Source organism: Apodemus sylvaticus, chromosome 14, assembly GCF_947179515.1.
Source record: "Apodemus sylvaticus chromosome 14, mApoSyl1.1, whole genome shotgun sequence".
Taxonomy (NCBI): domain Eukaryota; kingdom Metazoa; phylum Chordata; class Mammalia; order Rodentia; family Muridae; genus Apodemus; species Apodemus sylvaticus.
Genome location: NC_067485.1, coordinates 7241082 through 7256535, shown reverse-complemented (window position 1 = coordinate 7256535; position 15454 = coordinate 7241082). Strand labels below are relative to the sequence as shown.

Sequence of the window (15454 nt, the reverse complement as noted above, 5' to 3'; positions counted from 1 at the left end):
TCTCTTCCTAGAGATGGCCCCAGCTGAGGAAGAACACCCCCTTACCCACACAGTGCATCTCAAACTTCAGTGCAGCTCCCTGGGTGGGTTCATGAGTGGGGATTCCTACACTGACCCTGGACCCACAGCAAGATTCTCCAGAAGAGGGAAACTGGGTTCTGCACTTGGTACAGTCATTCACATGATGGACTCTGAGACCTCTTACTAAAGACACATCCGGTGCTTGTGGAAGTCTCTGGGAAGATGGACGGCAAGGTGTTAGTATGGCAAGAATATCACATGCTAGAAGAGTGGCGAAGACGAAGCTGCCATCAGCCATGGTGAAACATGCTCATGTTTCCCCTGAGTGTGGGGAACAGCTGCTGGAGAAAGAGGGGAGGGAAATCAAGGGGTGGCTTCCCAGGCTGAACTGATAGTGGCTAGCAATTCATCAGAAATACCAATTGAAGGAGTGTAACTGTAATAGACTTCTAAGCCCGCCCCATCTTTGACTAGAGACACGAAGACTTGTATTTATTAATTATAGCTTCAGGTCTAGCTTATTCTTGCTCCCAACTATTTTTTTATAATTTAAACCAACACACACACACACACACACACGCACACGCACACGCACACGCACACACACACACATGCGCACGCACGCGCACACACACACACGCGTGCGCACACGCACACACACGCACACGCATGCACACGCACACGCGCACACGCACACGCACACACACACACGCACACACACACGCACATACACACACGCACACACACACGCGCGCGCGCGCGCGCACACACACACACACACACACACACATATATATCTTAATCTATGTTCTTTCACATGGCTCATTAGTTACCCTTGTTTCCGTCCTGGGCTGCCTCTTCCTTGGCAAATTCCTCCTTGTCTGACTCTTTCCCAGAGTGCCTATCTATTCTCTCCTTCTCAGGTATAGGCCATCAGTTTGTTATTAAACCAATCAGAAGGTTAGAGAGTGTGTTGACAGAATATGATGTAGCCATATGAATAACAATACCAAAGTCTGGTCTGCACTCAACTCTCTGCCCAAGCAGAGATCAATATCTGAATAATACAAAGGCAATCTTTAAATAGTGCACAAAAATGTCACCCCCCCCCCAAAGGAGGGAGATCATGACTGCAGGGATTTGAGGCTCTGGCTCCTCTTCTCCTGGCATGGTATCTTTTCTCTGTTCCTCCAACATTCTACTGGTAATGTGACAGTCATGGCCACGATGACACGTCCACACCACAGTCATGGCCAAGATGGCTTGTCTGTTCTACAGTCATGGCCACGATGACATGTCCACACCACAGTCATGGTCAGGATGGCTTGTCTGTTCTACAGTCATGGCCAGGATGGCTTGTCTGTTCTACATTCATGGCCACGATGACATGTCCACACCACAGTCATGGCCAGGATGGCTTGTCTGTTCTACAGTCATGGCCACGATGACATGTCCACACCACAGTCATGGTCAGGATGGCTTGTCTGTTCTACAGTCATGGCCAGGATGGCTTGTCTGTTCTACATTCATGGCCACGATGACATGTCCACACCACAGTCATGGTCAGAATGGCTTGTCTGTTCTACATTCATGGCCACGATGACATGTCCACACCATAGTCATGGTCAGGATGGCTTGCCTGTTCTACAGTCATGGCCATGATGACATGTCCACACCACAGTCATGGTCAGGATGGCTTGTCTGTTCTACAGTCATGGCCAGGATGGCTTGTCTGTTCTACATTCATGGCTACGATGACATGTCCACACCACAGTCATGGTCAGGATGGCTTGTCTGTTCTACATTCATGGCCACGATGACATGTCCACACCATAGTCATGGTCAGGATGGCTTGCCTGTTCTACAGTCATGGCCATGATGACACGTCCACACCACAGTCATGGTCAGGATGGCTTGTCTGTTCTACATTCATGGCCACGATGACATGTCCACACCATAGTCATGGCCAGGATGGCTTGTCTGTTCTACAGTCATGACCAGAATGACATGTCCACACCACAGGCATGGTCAGGATGACATGTCCACACCACAGTCATGGTCAGGGTGGTATGTCCACACCATAGTCATGGTCGCATGGCATGTCCATACGGAAGCCTGAGTCACTGTCCCCTTTTCAGACTTCCCCAATCTCATAACCAATGTCTGTGGCTTCCCAAGACAAGATCTGAAGCAAGTTTTGATTTTGTCCTTTTCTCTCACAGTCTCATAAGCAAATATCTCCATTTCCCTTTCAGGTCCAATCAATGGAGTTTACATTTTTGGCCACCAGTAGCATGTGGTTGCAGATTCTTCAGGGTGACTTCCATGAGGAATAAATGTTATTTTCCTCACCCTACCTCCTCTGCCATGAGCAGGCCTCTGAATGCTTTCCAACAGGAAATCGTGGAATCCATGTTATAAAGTTGGCCATACTTCTACTTTGAAAGAACACTTGCCCTTGAATCTGGCATGTGTGGAAGCTCCAACCTCTCTTCCATCTTCCCAGGCCAAGACCAGGCAGAAAATATTCAGATAATTACAGGCCCAGGGTGGGGGTTGGGGAGTGACTGGGACCCTGATAGTGGCCAGTCCTTCCTAGCCAAGGCCTTGGACACTGCAGAGTGTCAGCAAGTGCCTCTCAGCTGTCTCCCTCTTGCTGTCTCCTCTCTGGGTCCAGGCAGCCTGTGAGCACAGCAAGCCGCCAGACCACTGAGAGTGAACTAGTTACCTGGCAATGATACTGGACCCTGGGACGTCACCTGGAAGGCTGTTCTGAGATCCAAGAGAGTTCTGTATGCCAGCGGTTCTCAACCAGTGGGGTGCCTCCCTTTTCACAGGAGTCCTGGAAGACCATCAGAAAACACAGACACTTACATCACTACTCAAAGCCATAGCAACATCGCTGTTATGAAGTGGCAACAAAAATCATTTCTGGGTGGGGGTCACCACAATGAGGAACTGTATTAAAGAGTTCCAGCATTAGGAAGGTTGAGATCCACTGCCGTATGTGAAGGGACCAACCAAGTCTACAGGGCAACTGCTGTTGCCTTTGCGCAACTGTGATGAAAGCTTACGAGTTTTTCCTTCTTCACGTCAGTTCTGCACTCATTGCCTTTTCATGAGAATCTGCAATTAGATACAACCCATCTCTCTATGAAAATGTGGAGTGTGTGCTAGTTGTTCTACGTGAGAGCTCAGAGGGGGCGCCTGCTCATGTATGTGTTCCCTGATCACCTAGCAACAGGACAACGCCCCAAGTGGGCACTCCATCCATGTTTGCTTTACTGGCTTGATAGATGCACTTGTATTTGCTGTCTTATATAAACTTTTCTAGGGCTTGCATTGGTTTATCTAGCATTTTCTCCATTTTTGACTCGCAGTCTGTAATATTTGCTGAAAAGCTGGTTGGTAATCTCATAAACTTTAAGATTCGTGTTTATGGGTCACATGGCCAGATTGTCAAGACCGTACAGTGGAGCACAAACACATACATTTTGCACAATCTTTTCCTCCACTTGGGCTTTTCTTTTTTTTGAACTGGGCTCAAATCTAAACTGATCAAGGACACACAGGGTGCTAAAGTAAAAAAACCTTACAGTTGGAATGTGCTGAAGCTCTCTCTCAGCTGAGGGAGGTGAGCATTGGAGGAGGTGATTTTTAAAGAACCTGTTTCTTATCTCCAATCACCTGGCGAGGCCATCTGAGAAGGCACACCGAGCAAATGTGCTTTTGGAGCCATACACACAATTGTCTAGATAGAAAAACAACTTCAAACATCTCAAACATCTCCGTAGTGTTTTGGAAATTATTTTCTGGATCTGTCAACATACCCCCTCAAAGAGAAGTGGTTGCCTGGATTTTTGGACTCTTCTCCTGTGCATATTTCTCAAAAATGAAAATAATAAGATCTTCAAATGATTACTTGGATATACACTACAGTTTTAAAGATGGCTTCTTAGAAGCTTTGCTCCACAACATTCAGTAGGTTGATTTCATGGGGTGGGGGTAGGGGGCTGCCGATGTGCATGGGGCAGAAGGGAGGAAGAAGAGAACCCAGGAGAAGGACAAAGCAGCTCAGCAAAAGGAATGGAGGAAGGAGGGAAGCACTTGGATCTAAGAATCACACCACACCATGTTTGCACAGGTTGACTTAACTGTGATTGGCGGTGTCCAGATTTCTACAACAGCGAACACGAAGGCTCTGCAGTTCTCACTTTCAGGTGGATGCAATGGATGTGATCAGAATGATACCAATGGACAGTCTCCTCCCATGACAGCAAGCTTGGTGCAGGGGAGGCCAGTTCTGCTAGTGACTCCTTCCTTATCCTCTTGCTTGGAAAGGTTCCTTCAGGGTCTGCTGACTTCTGGGTCAGGACTGTCAAGAAGAGTGAGGAGGGATTCTTGGAACACTCATCCAGAAAAGGAAGGTCTCTATCCAATCCTCCCCTCCGGGGCTTAGGGAACCCCCACAGAAGAGGAGGCTGAGAAAACAAGGTCCTCTAAATCAACAGGACAAAAGCTCCCAGAGGCCGAGGCAGCTTTCACAGGACCTGCACAGTTCTGCGACTGTATTGTGGCTTCCAGGTTAGTGGTTTTATGGGATTCCGGAGTGTGCCAATGAGTGGGTCTCCATGTCTTACACCTTCTCTTGGGCTCTTTCTCTTCTGTTAGTTTGTTTTGCTCCATTCTGATGGGTATGTTTTTGTTTTATTTTATTGCATTTTATTATTGTCCCTTACAAACTTGCTTGCTTTTTTAATGAGTGACAGAGAGGGAGAGGATCTGGATGGGAGGGAAAGTGGGAGGAACTGGGAGGAACTGGGAGGAGAAGAGGAAAAGGAAAGGAAACTGTAATCAGGATATATTACGTGGAAATATTTTTTTCAATAACAACCGGGGTGGGGGTGGGGGGAAGGGATGCGGGAAGTACAATTGTGCCAGTTGTAAAAAACAAAAACAAGAAACAAAACCAACAACAAGCCAAACCAAAACCAAAAAACCAAAAAACCAACCCCCCCCCAAAAAAACCAAACCAACCAACCAAACAAACAAAAAACCCAAAAAACCAAAAACCCCACACATGAGGGAAACAGTTTTGTCACAAGCACTTATAGGCTCTCATTTTTAAATCAGTGGTCAATCTTTAATAAGCATCCACAGCTACAGGAGGCCAAACACTTAGGAAGCCCCGTGGGCTTTCAGGTATACTGTTTCCAGAATCCTCACCAGGTTCTTTTAATTTTATAGATGAAAGACTTGTAACTTTGTAACCAGTACCTTATAGCAGTGAAAGAAAGAGCTGGGATTTGGAGTGAGAGATTGCCACTCACTCCACACAGATTGCCCGGGGAACACAATATGCAACACAGGGCTTACCTGGAGCAGCTGGCACTGGAAAGCTAGTATATGAGGCCCTAAAAAAAACGATCCTTTGGTTTTTAACCCCTGGCTTAATGTTGGCCAATTATTTCAGCCAGCAGATGGAGTGAGTTGGAGGAGTGGGCTGGCTTTGACATCAGCATGTTGAAACTGGTAACTCAACCCCAGCTCTGATACCATCATGGTGAAGTCAGCTTGGCATGGCCCCACTCTCCAATGCCACAGTATTGTGGTCTAGCCACAGTCCTGGCATCATCACAGGCTTTGTGAACTGAGTGTGCCGGTGTGGGTGCGGTGCTTGTGTGTGTAGCAGCTGAGCAGAATGAGTGTACAAGAAGTGGGCGTTCCCTGGCTAGTTCTTTAGGCTAGCCAAATTTGCCTCTCCACAAGACCGGCTGCTTTGGATTGAGGGTGGTGACTCTAACAACGCTCCATGAGATCTCTCTTGATTATTTAGGGAGCAGCCGGTGCTGACTCATGTGAACTGAACTGCTGATATCCTGGCAACAAAGACTGGAATTGCCCCAAAGAACTATTTCTAATCAGGTCAGCATTCCCCCTTTGCCCTATTAACCTTTCCTTTCCACCACCTCTGGTGGGCAATGGGTGAGAAGGGGGGTTAAAGCGTTTAAGAACCCTTATTAAAGTAGGTTTTGAAAACCCCAAGCCTACAGCTCAGTGACTGCGTTGCAGATCTGTGCAACTCATAATATTCTAACCAAAGGTACACAGTTGTTCTCAGGAGATCACAGAGACAGGAGAGGTTGGAGATTAAGGAAGGCACTGACAGTCCTCTGCATTCAGCAGCCAACTATGACTCTGAGAGACCCAGGGAACAATTTCTGTCCCTGCAAGTTTAGATGAGACTCTGGGACTTCAGGATCATGCCTGTGAGTCACGTTAGTAAGCATGTTAGACCTGACTGTGGCTCACTCGTGCTAGTGGCTCATTGTACGAATCCTGGAAGTCAACGGGCTGCATGTGTGAGTCTGCCCGTGTCTGATCTCTTCCTCTTACACAGAAAGCTTCTTAAATATGAGAAGACAGTGAAGAGGAGAGGGGGAAATGGGGTCGTCCAGAAGAGTCGCAGAGCTGTACACCAGGGAGACAAGGAGTGGTAGAGAGAGGGCAGGCCAGAGAGTCAAGGTTAACAGATTTAGAACATAAATATGTTTTCTTGGGATATAATTTCCTTAAAGATACTTCTTACATTAAAGAAATATGATCCTCCTTCCATCAAGGATGTGTGGGCAGGTCCCAAGTCAATGTCTCATTCCATTTTTTTCTGCTCCAAGGATACAGCAGAGAAAGCAGTACATCCAGCCAGGAACAGCACTACAGCAGGTAGTAATCATCAGCAACATGAGCGAAGGTCCACATCCAACGAAGAAGGAACAGGAATATTGCAGGTGATACAGGACACACAGGCAGTCGTCCATCTGTACTACAATGAGAAGAGAGGCATGCGGAGAAAACTGAAGGTGAGGCTCCAGGGACAGCTGTCCCTCCATTCTGCCTGTCTGCAAGCTATAAACTCTTTCCCACTTAAATCCTGTCTCAAAGTTTCACCTCTATGCCCTCCCTTCACACTGCTTCATTTTTACCTTAGTGTTTTCTTCTAATCAGGCTGAACTAATGTGCTCAGAGCTCCTTTCACTTCTTTCTTTAAAATCCTAATGAATAGCTAAGGGTATATATTTTTACAACGTAGTGAGTGTTATTTCACAATGTTTCACTAGCCACAAACCCTCAAGTCAGCTTTAAGAAACCCAGATGCCTGACTGTGGGTGTTGGTGCAGCTGTTTTGTGGGAAATCATGAATGTGCACCTCATTTGGGCAGAAAGAGAACACATCTCATCCCTACAGATTCATAGCACCCGTCTCCGAAACAGCAGGAATGGTGTGTGTTCTCACCGTGGTCCTGAATTCAGATACTTCAGGTGTCTTGTGATTTATCAAATGCTTTTGTATGGTTTTCCTGGGAGGAAAGATTCTCTTGGGTTGGCTACGGCACTGCTCTGAAGTTACTTTTTCCTTCCTGATAGTTGCAGGATAAAATTGGACTGAAAGTAATTGTCTCCTCAGTCAACACATTTTCCATGTGCTTTATTGGTTTGAGTTATGAGATGAACTCACATGTTGTTTTGTATGGTCAACATCACATTGAAGTCAGTCATATTGTATCCAGGGTTTAGTGCCAGAAACCCTCTAGGGTGACAGAATGCAAGTATACTATAGTCCATAGATGATAAAGTGGAAAACTTACATCCCCTGCACACATATCCTGAATTCTTAGAGTAAGCTCTGGACTGCTTCTATGTCCTAATTAATTATGTAAGTGGTTGTGTAATGAACCACTCAGGAAATAATCACGAATCTTGTCTCTACATTTCAGTGAAGATGAAATTTTATTTCTTAAATATTTTCCGAATAACGACGGCTGAGTCCACAGGTGTGGAGCCTACAGGCACAGGTGGTGAACTGTTCAAGCTAGTAAAATCACAACCTTCTTGCCTGAGATCACATTCTTCGTTTAAATACTTATCCATTTTAAAAAGTCATATACTTCAGGATATTATATCTGCTTACTACTATCCCATACTCAGAAACAATTTTGACAACAGACAATCACACCTTGTAAATTCTGTAAGAGAAGGATTTTCTTTGTGTTTTTTGTGGTTAAAGTACCCACTGAGATCCCTAGGCTGAAGGCCTGGCCCATAACTGGTGGCCCTACTGGAAGGCATGGGGAAGCTTACAGAGATGGGTCAAGTGAGAAGTCTTCTGGTTCTGCGAGGGTACCTTGGAGGGGATACCGAGGCCCAGTCCCCACCCTGTCCTTTCACACGCCTTCCGTGGAGTTTTACCATGTGCTGTCTCTCCACATGTGACCACAGATCACAGACTGAGATGGTGACAGCACCACGAGACTAAACCACCTTTTTCTTTCTACAGACTCGTCTTTATCAAGTACCTGTCATAATCACCCCTATTCACTGTGAGGAGGAATCACATCATTTCCAGTGGCCATTCCTTCCAACGAAATCAGTAAGAAAACGTTGGAAATGAAGGTTTAGGGCGGTCATATTTTCTCGTAGTTCACACAGCTAAGATCCTGACAGAAGAGTACAGGCGAGAATGACCTCAACCGCAGGGTAATGAAAGCTGACCTCCAGCGAAGGAGAGACCATTTCAAGATGTTGGTGACATCATCTAAAGCCAGCCGGGTCTTAAATCCTTCTAGTTGAGGTCACTAGGGCCTGGGTATCCAAAACAACATCAGTGCAGAGAATCCCTTCATCAAATGAAAGAATCAAGTCAGAGAGCTGGTGATGTGTCTGCCATGACAGAGCACTCCCCTGGCGTGCTGGAAGCTCTGGGTTGGTTCCCCAGCATGACATACATGAGGCATGGTGGGTGTGAGCCTCTCATCCCAGCACTGGAGAGGCAGAGTCAGGAAGAGCAGGAAAATTCAAGGTTACCTAGGACTTCTTCTAAGTTTGAGGACAGCCTGGGATACATGAAACCACATCTTCAAAACTCAAACAACAAATCTGTTCCCTCCCTCTGCCATTTGCCCCTGTACTTCTGCTATTTAAACCTGGGTTTATGACCCTCAGAATGGCTTCAAATGGCAGTCAGTCACCAGCCTCCACCCCATAATATTAATTAATAAGGCTGTAGGAATAATAAACTGCAAAGCTTCCGTCCGCTTTGGAAAGATTACCTTCTGGATAAAAGTCAACGGCAGATGGGGTTTTGATGATTGGAGGCAGTGCCCTGAGGTGATGCGGGGTGGGGGGGGAGTGGGGGTGGGGGTGGGGGGGTGGGGGGGTCTCATTTAGGGTAGAGCTAAATAGTGCTTGAGGTAGCAGGAGAGTTGGCTTTTTATGCACAGAGAAGAGCATCAGAGATAGGGTAGGGGGCTGGGCCGTGTCTCTGTAACTCAAGGACAAATGGTGGGTGCTGGGAGGAGGCTGATAGCCTGGCAGGATGGGAGGAGGGAGCCCTTGTCTGCTCTATCAAGGGGCTGCAGTTAATTTCCTACGGAAGTCAGGGATTCCCAGGGGTGTTTGGGATAGGGGACTGGACTGTGTGTGTTCTCTATCATATTCTGGCAACTTTATGACTTTCTTTGACAGCTACCCCAGGTCCAGGTGGCTTATCAGAAGGGCACGACTATCTTTCTTCAGGTGCTAATCAGAAAACCACTCCTTAGTGCTAAGGCCCGGGCCCCTTTGGAGACATATCCAACAGGTTCAGAATACCTGGTTCCGACCTCGCTGCCATCCTGTAACAATTCCCAGTATTACATGTAACAGTTCTTTCCATAATAGACACATTCTTTCCAGCAGTGGCTGACTTGTGAAATCCTCTATTTGCTTTTAAAGGTGTTGCAATTGATCAGATCTTTTGTTGTATTAACAGGATTAGTTCCTTTATGTGAACCACTAGCTTTCTACATCTGCAGGTTTAGATTCAACAATGGATTGAAAATAGTTCTAAAAAACAAATCAACACTGCAGAATAGACTGAAAAGGCTACACGGTAGTTAAACACACCGGCTGCTCTTGCAAAGAACCTGGGTTAGATCCCAGCACTCACAGGGCAGCTCACACCTATCTGTAACTCCAGTTCCAGGAGAACCAATGTCTTCTTCTGAGCCCTATGCTCTTGAATATTGGCAGTACACAGACATATACTGACACACACACACACACACACACACACACACACACACGAGATAAAAATTTAAAAAAATATTTTAAAAATAATGATTGGCTGTTTGGATGATGGTTCAGAAAGTAAAACAACTTGCTCTCCATGCCGAAAGATGTAAGTTTGAATCCCCACAAGCCTCATAAAAGCTGCACAGGTGCTGACAGCACCTGTAATCCAGTGGTCTTTATGGGAAGATGTGGTTGAAACTGAAATAGTCATAGAAGTAGTGGGACAATTAGACTGGTATATACAGTGGACCAACCAAGAAACTAAGTCTCAAAATAAGGTAAAGACAAGGCTGGACACCCAAGATGGTCCCCTAACCTCCACATATGTGTCATGGCGGGCGCATACATATGCAGATGCTTAGATGCATACATACTCGTATACACACACGCACATGTATGTGCATGCATGCATATACATGCACACATGTGCATGCACACACAATGTGTGCATGTACTCGAGGGCACACACACACACACACACACACACACTCCTGCCTCTGGAATGTAATTCACATCACTGCATTATGTGGCTTCTCTTGCCTGGACTGACTCTGAGTCCTTCAGGCCAATTTCTTGTCTACCTATGGCATCTGCGTGAATGACACCTTGTACTTCCTAGAAGTGAAAGACTTTGACCATATCATTGGGAAATTATTCATATCATCACAGGAGATAAAATCAGATTCCTTTAAAAAATATTTTTATTTTTATTTTATGCAGATGGGTCTTCTGCCTACATTCACATCAGTGAACCATTTTCATGCCTCGTGCCTGAGGAGACCAGAGGTGGATGCCAGATCCCACGGGACTAGAGCTGCCATGAAGGTGCTGGGAATTGAACCAGGGTCCTCTGGAAGAGTAGCCAGTGCTCTTGACTGCTGAGACATCTCTCTAGTGCCTATGAAACAGACTCTTAATCAACTGAGATTGGTTGAAGCTGTTCTGAGCAGTTCTTGCTTGACCTCTTGAAATAGGGAGAGTTACAGAAGCACATGTCTTTAGACGGCCTGGATACCTGGGTTAAGAATGCTGTTTAAGCTTGTGTAGGTTTGAATAAAAGTGACCCCCTGCATGTGCATGTTTGAGTGCTTAGTCATCAAAGGATGACACAATGTGCGAAGGATTAGAGGAATTAGGAGGCGTGACCTTGTTGGAAGGGTGTGGCCTTGTTGGAGGAAGGGGCTGGGCTTTGAGGTCTCAGATGCTCAAACCAGGCCCAGGCCCAGTACCTCTCTCTTGGCCTGAGGATCAGGATGTAGGTCTATTATTGCCCCATTGCTATGACTGCTGCCATGTTCCCACTGTGTTCCCCTCCAGGATGATAATGCACTAATCTGCCAAAACTGTAAGGAAACCCCAAATTAAATATGTTTTTTTTTTTTTTTGTCTATGGATTGCTTTGGTCATGGTGTCTCTTCAGGGCAATAGTACAGGACTGAGGCAAAACTTATGAAAAGATTACAGAAAGGAAAAAGAAACTTTTCAATTAGAAGAAAGCTCCCATAAATATATAGAGAATAACATTTCAGTCCAAAGGCTAGCTCTGTGCTCCACTGTGAGATGCAGGCAGAGTGACACTGGAGTAATTAGTGGAAATTCTTTGTAATTAATTGCTAAACTTTTTAGAAAGGTGAAGGGAAGGCACACATTTCAAGGTCTGTCCTGGCTCCACCCTGCACATCCAGATGACTGTGTCCTACAGTTTGTGTGTGGGGACAACAGCTCACCCGACGGTCACAGTTCCCTTTGCAGAGCTGGCGCCAGCCAGCTTCAGTTTGTTAGGGAAGAAGTCCCACTTTCAGTGTGTGTTTAAATAGTACAGACACCCAATATTAAAAAAACAGAAGCCCCGACGATGTAATGTGATGCTAAGCCTTCACAAATAGGCAGGGATCCAAATATTTTTCTCTGCTAAAAGAGTTTAAAATAGGTTTACAGGGGGTGCCTTGGCTGGAGAAGCCACTGCTGGGGATTGGTGAGCTAAGAAGTTTGATTTGGGGATGGTTTGTGTTTCTGAGGGACAACCACAAGGGGCTGCTAGGACTGGCTGAAATCCCAAGGGAGGGCTGGATCCGTAAGCACATTCTCCAACAGAGAGAAGCTATGTGTGGGTGCGTTGGTGGCTCTTTTGTGTGTATGGTGTAGAGTGGGGGATCTTGGTTTGGAAGCTTTGAACCTGGATTTTGGAATAAAGTATCACTAGATGCACCCAGGCTTAGTTAGCTGTTCTTTTGGACTGCAGGACTCTTGGGAGGGGAGACTTAATCTCAGGAATGTTAGCAACTGTGTGTGTGTGTGTGTGTGTGTGTGTGTGAGCAACCGCATCCTTTGGGGGCTTGAAAAGCAAGGTAGCCAGCCATAGCAGAGGGATTTAGCAACATCTCAAGTCCTTCCTCGTTGCTCCCAACCTACTTATGCCTACCACAGTTTCCTGGTCCAGATGTCCAGGTCTCCGTGCTAACCTCTCTAGCTGACCGGTTTACTTTAGAGTAGGGAATGCCCTATCCCAGGTGAATTGGAGCTAAACGTTACCACTCCTAATAGATTTCTGACAATAGATCTTTGAAGTCAACTTCTCTGGTCCAGTTTACTGCCAAATCCTTCTGAAATAGACTTTAGAGATCTCCTTAAAAGAAGAGGAGAAACAAAAAATAAAGACTTCTCTAAAATATGCTGAAAGGGATGAACTGACCACCCCTTGAACCCCACTCTCAAAAACTCCAGCTAAATGGACTGATGGGGAAGAGCCTTATGTAGGGAGGAGGTCTCAGGTGCTCCTCATTGGGAGTGGAGTGGCTGCACTCTGTACACAGACTGGGAACACAGTGACTCTAAAAGACAAGTGGTGTTCTTATTCATAATCTATGACTGCAGCAACGAATTACCACCAGCTTAGCAGAAACAGCATGAAAGTGTGTCAGCTCCCAACATGGTGTCCTATAATCTGTCAAGAATCAGGAAGTCAGAGGGCTTCAGAGCCCCCTCATCCCCACCATGTTTGGGTTGTTGGCTATGGTGGTTTCAGTGAAAATGGCCCCATAGGCTCATATGTTAAAATACTTGGGCTCCAGTTGGTGGAACTGTTTGGGAAGGATTAGAAGTATGGCCTTGTTGGAGGAGGGGTGTCACTGAGTGGGGGGAGTGGCTTTGAGGTTCCAGGACTATTTGCTTTTTGAGTTAGCTCTGCCTTCTGGTGGGTAGAGACCTGAGATCCCAGCTGTTGCTGCAGCCATCTGCTGTGATGCATTTACTCTGCCACCAGTGAATTCTCACCCTCTAGAACTAAAAATCCAATTAAGCCATTTTCTTTACCAGTTTCCTTGGTTATGGTATTTCATGACAGCAATAGAAAAACAACAAAGACACTGGCAGAACTCAGCTTTGCTTGGTTGGGAGCAGGCATGGTTCTCCTCATCTGGTCAAGGCACAAGCAGAAAACATTCTTCTCCACCATCTTGACTGGTAAAGGGGCATGGGGTGTGAATTCACATATGAATTGCTACACACACACACACACACACACACACACACACACACATCAAAATGTTGTTTTAGTTAATGTTCTATTGCTGTGAGGAAATACCATGACCAAAGCATTTCTTTTTTTTAAAGATATTTTTATAATTATTATTATTATATGTAAGCACACTGTAGCTGTCTTCAAACACCTCAGAAGAGGCTTTCAGATCTCATTATGGATGGTTGTGAGCCACCATGTGGTTGCTGGGATTTGAACTCAGGACCTTTGGAAGGACAAGGAAGGCCTGCTTCAGCATTCTCTATGAAAGTGCTGGGACATCTCTTGACTCACATAGCTTTGGGTTGTGAGGACAGAGACAAATCCCCAGGTACTAGTCTGTAGCAGATATTTAAACACAGTGTCACATGGCTCCAAACTCAGAAGTCAGATATCTTTGTTCATGGTTGGATAGCTTAATTGACTGACAGATATTTAAGACAGAAGCTCACTTTATAGGCTGGCCTGAAACTTGCTGTTTAGCTTCGTTTGGCCTTGAAGGTTCTCCCACCTCAGTCTCCAAAGTGCCGAGATCTGCAGGCCTAAACCTGCAGGGCTGACTGTACGTTTTTGGTGTGTGCTTTGTGTGGTGCAGTTTGATTAACTTGATACAAATGTGCCATGTTTATTGATCAAACTAACATAATTAATGTCACCATCTCCTGCATATCATTTCTCCACGTTGTGGGATTTCACACTTTTGTAATCGTTTAGAAACACTACGGATTGCTAAGGGTCATACCTCCATACTGTGCAATCGACAGATCCTTCTGCATGCATGTTGCTTGGTTTACAGCTGAGCCAGAGACTATCATTCACTGCTTCCACCCAAGCATCAGAATCAATGACTTAGAAAAATTAATTGTCAGGTTTGTGTTCCTCAGGGTATGGAACAGTGGGTGACCTTTAGACAGGACGAGCTTCCTCCGGCTGTCACTGTCCCTCGACAACTTTGCATGCTCTAGTTTTGGGACCAAGCCTGTTTTGTAGTTTCTGGTACATGGTGTGTGTGTGTGTGTGTGTGTATGTGTGTGTGTATGTGTGTAAAGGACTTTCCAGAACTGCTGTAATTAGGGGGAGGAACCAAATTCATTCGGTAGACTCAGCCATTTAGTAATTGCCAGCATCTTATCAGATGAGATAGTAAAGAATGCCTTTATTAATTTCGGATTCTTAGCGATGAAATAGTGTGCCCATGTCCCCAGCCCTTCAAGATTCTTCGATGCAGGACTAAGATGAGCTGGCTTTGGTGCCTGACGGAGTTTCCAGGACTATTTAATGACTGCAATTCAGCTCAGCCAGCTCTCTACTTGCAGAGGAACTTATCTAAATTTCACTTGAGCAGATAAGCAGGGTCGCTTCAAAAGGCTTATAAATCAGGCTGGGACTCTGCCAGCACACTAGACACTGAGCTCCAACAAAAACCCAAAGCCCAGCCATTCACAGTGTTTTCCTGGGGGGAGAGCCAGGTTGGAGAAATGTCTGTGCTCTTACCAGATTAATATCATGTCAGGCCTGACATCAGCCTCCCCAAATCCCTGTGTTGCAAAACGCTCGTTGGGATCCTGGTACGCGTTAATGGTTAGGCCTGAGTTTATGACAAGCACAGCCATTTTACTCAGGTTGGAATGCCGATGATTTCAGACCACAGTTTTGGGAAAGCGATCCCTCGCATAGGTACACCAGGAAGGTCTCCACAGAGAGGAGATGAGAGGCCAGAGATGCAGAGACAGGGAGGAGTGCTCACAAAAGCAACAGTGCCCTGAGAAGCGAGCAAGGCAGGAATGCACCTTCTCCAGCCCAGCC

At 45.9% G+C, this 15454-nt stretch overlaps 1 long non-coding RNA gene across 1 annotated transcript; it reads left to right on the top strand.

Moving 5' to 3' along the window:
* The first annotated feature begins 4142 nt into the window (after positions 1-4142).
* Positions 4143-11437, top strand: LOC127664896 (uncharacterized). The gene is made up of 5 exons (XR_007973269.1): positions 4143-4605; positions 5858-5946; positions 6696-6881; positions 8357-8449; positions 10852-11437. It is a non-coding gene; the product is annotated as an uncharacterized LOC127664896 (long non-coding RNA).
* The last annotated feature ends 4017 nt before the right edge of the window (positions 11438-15454 follow it).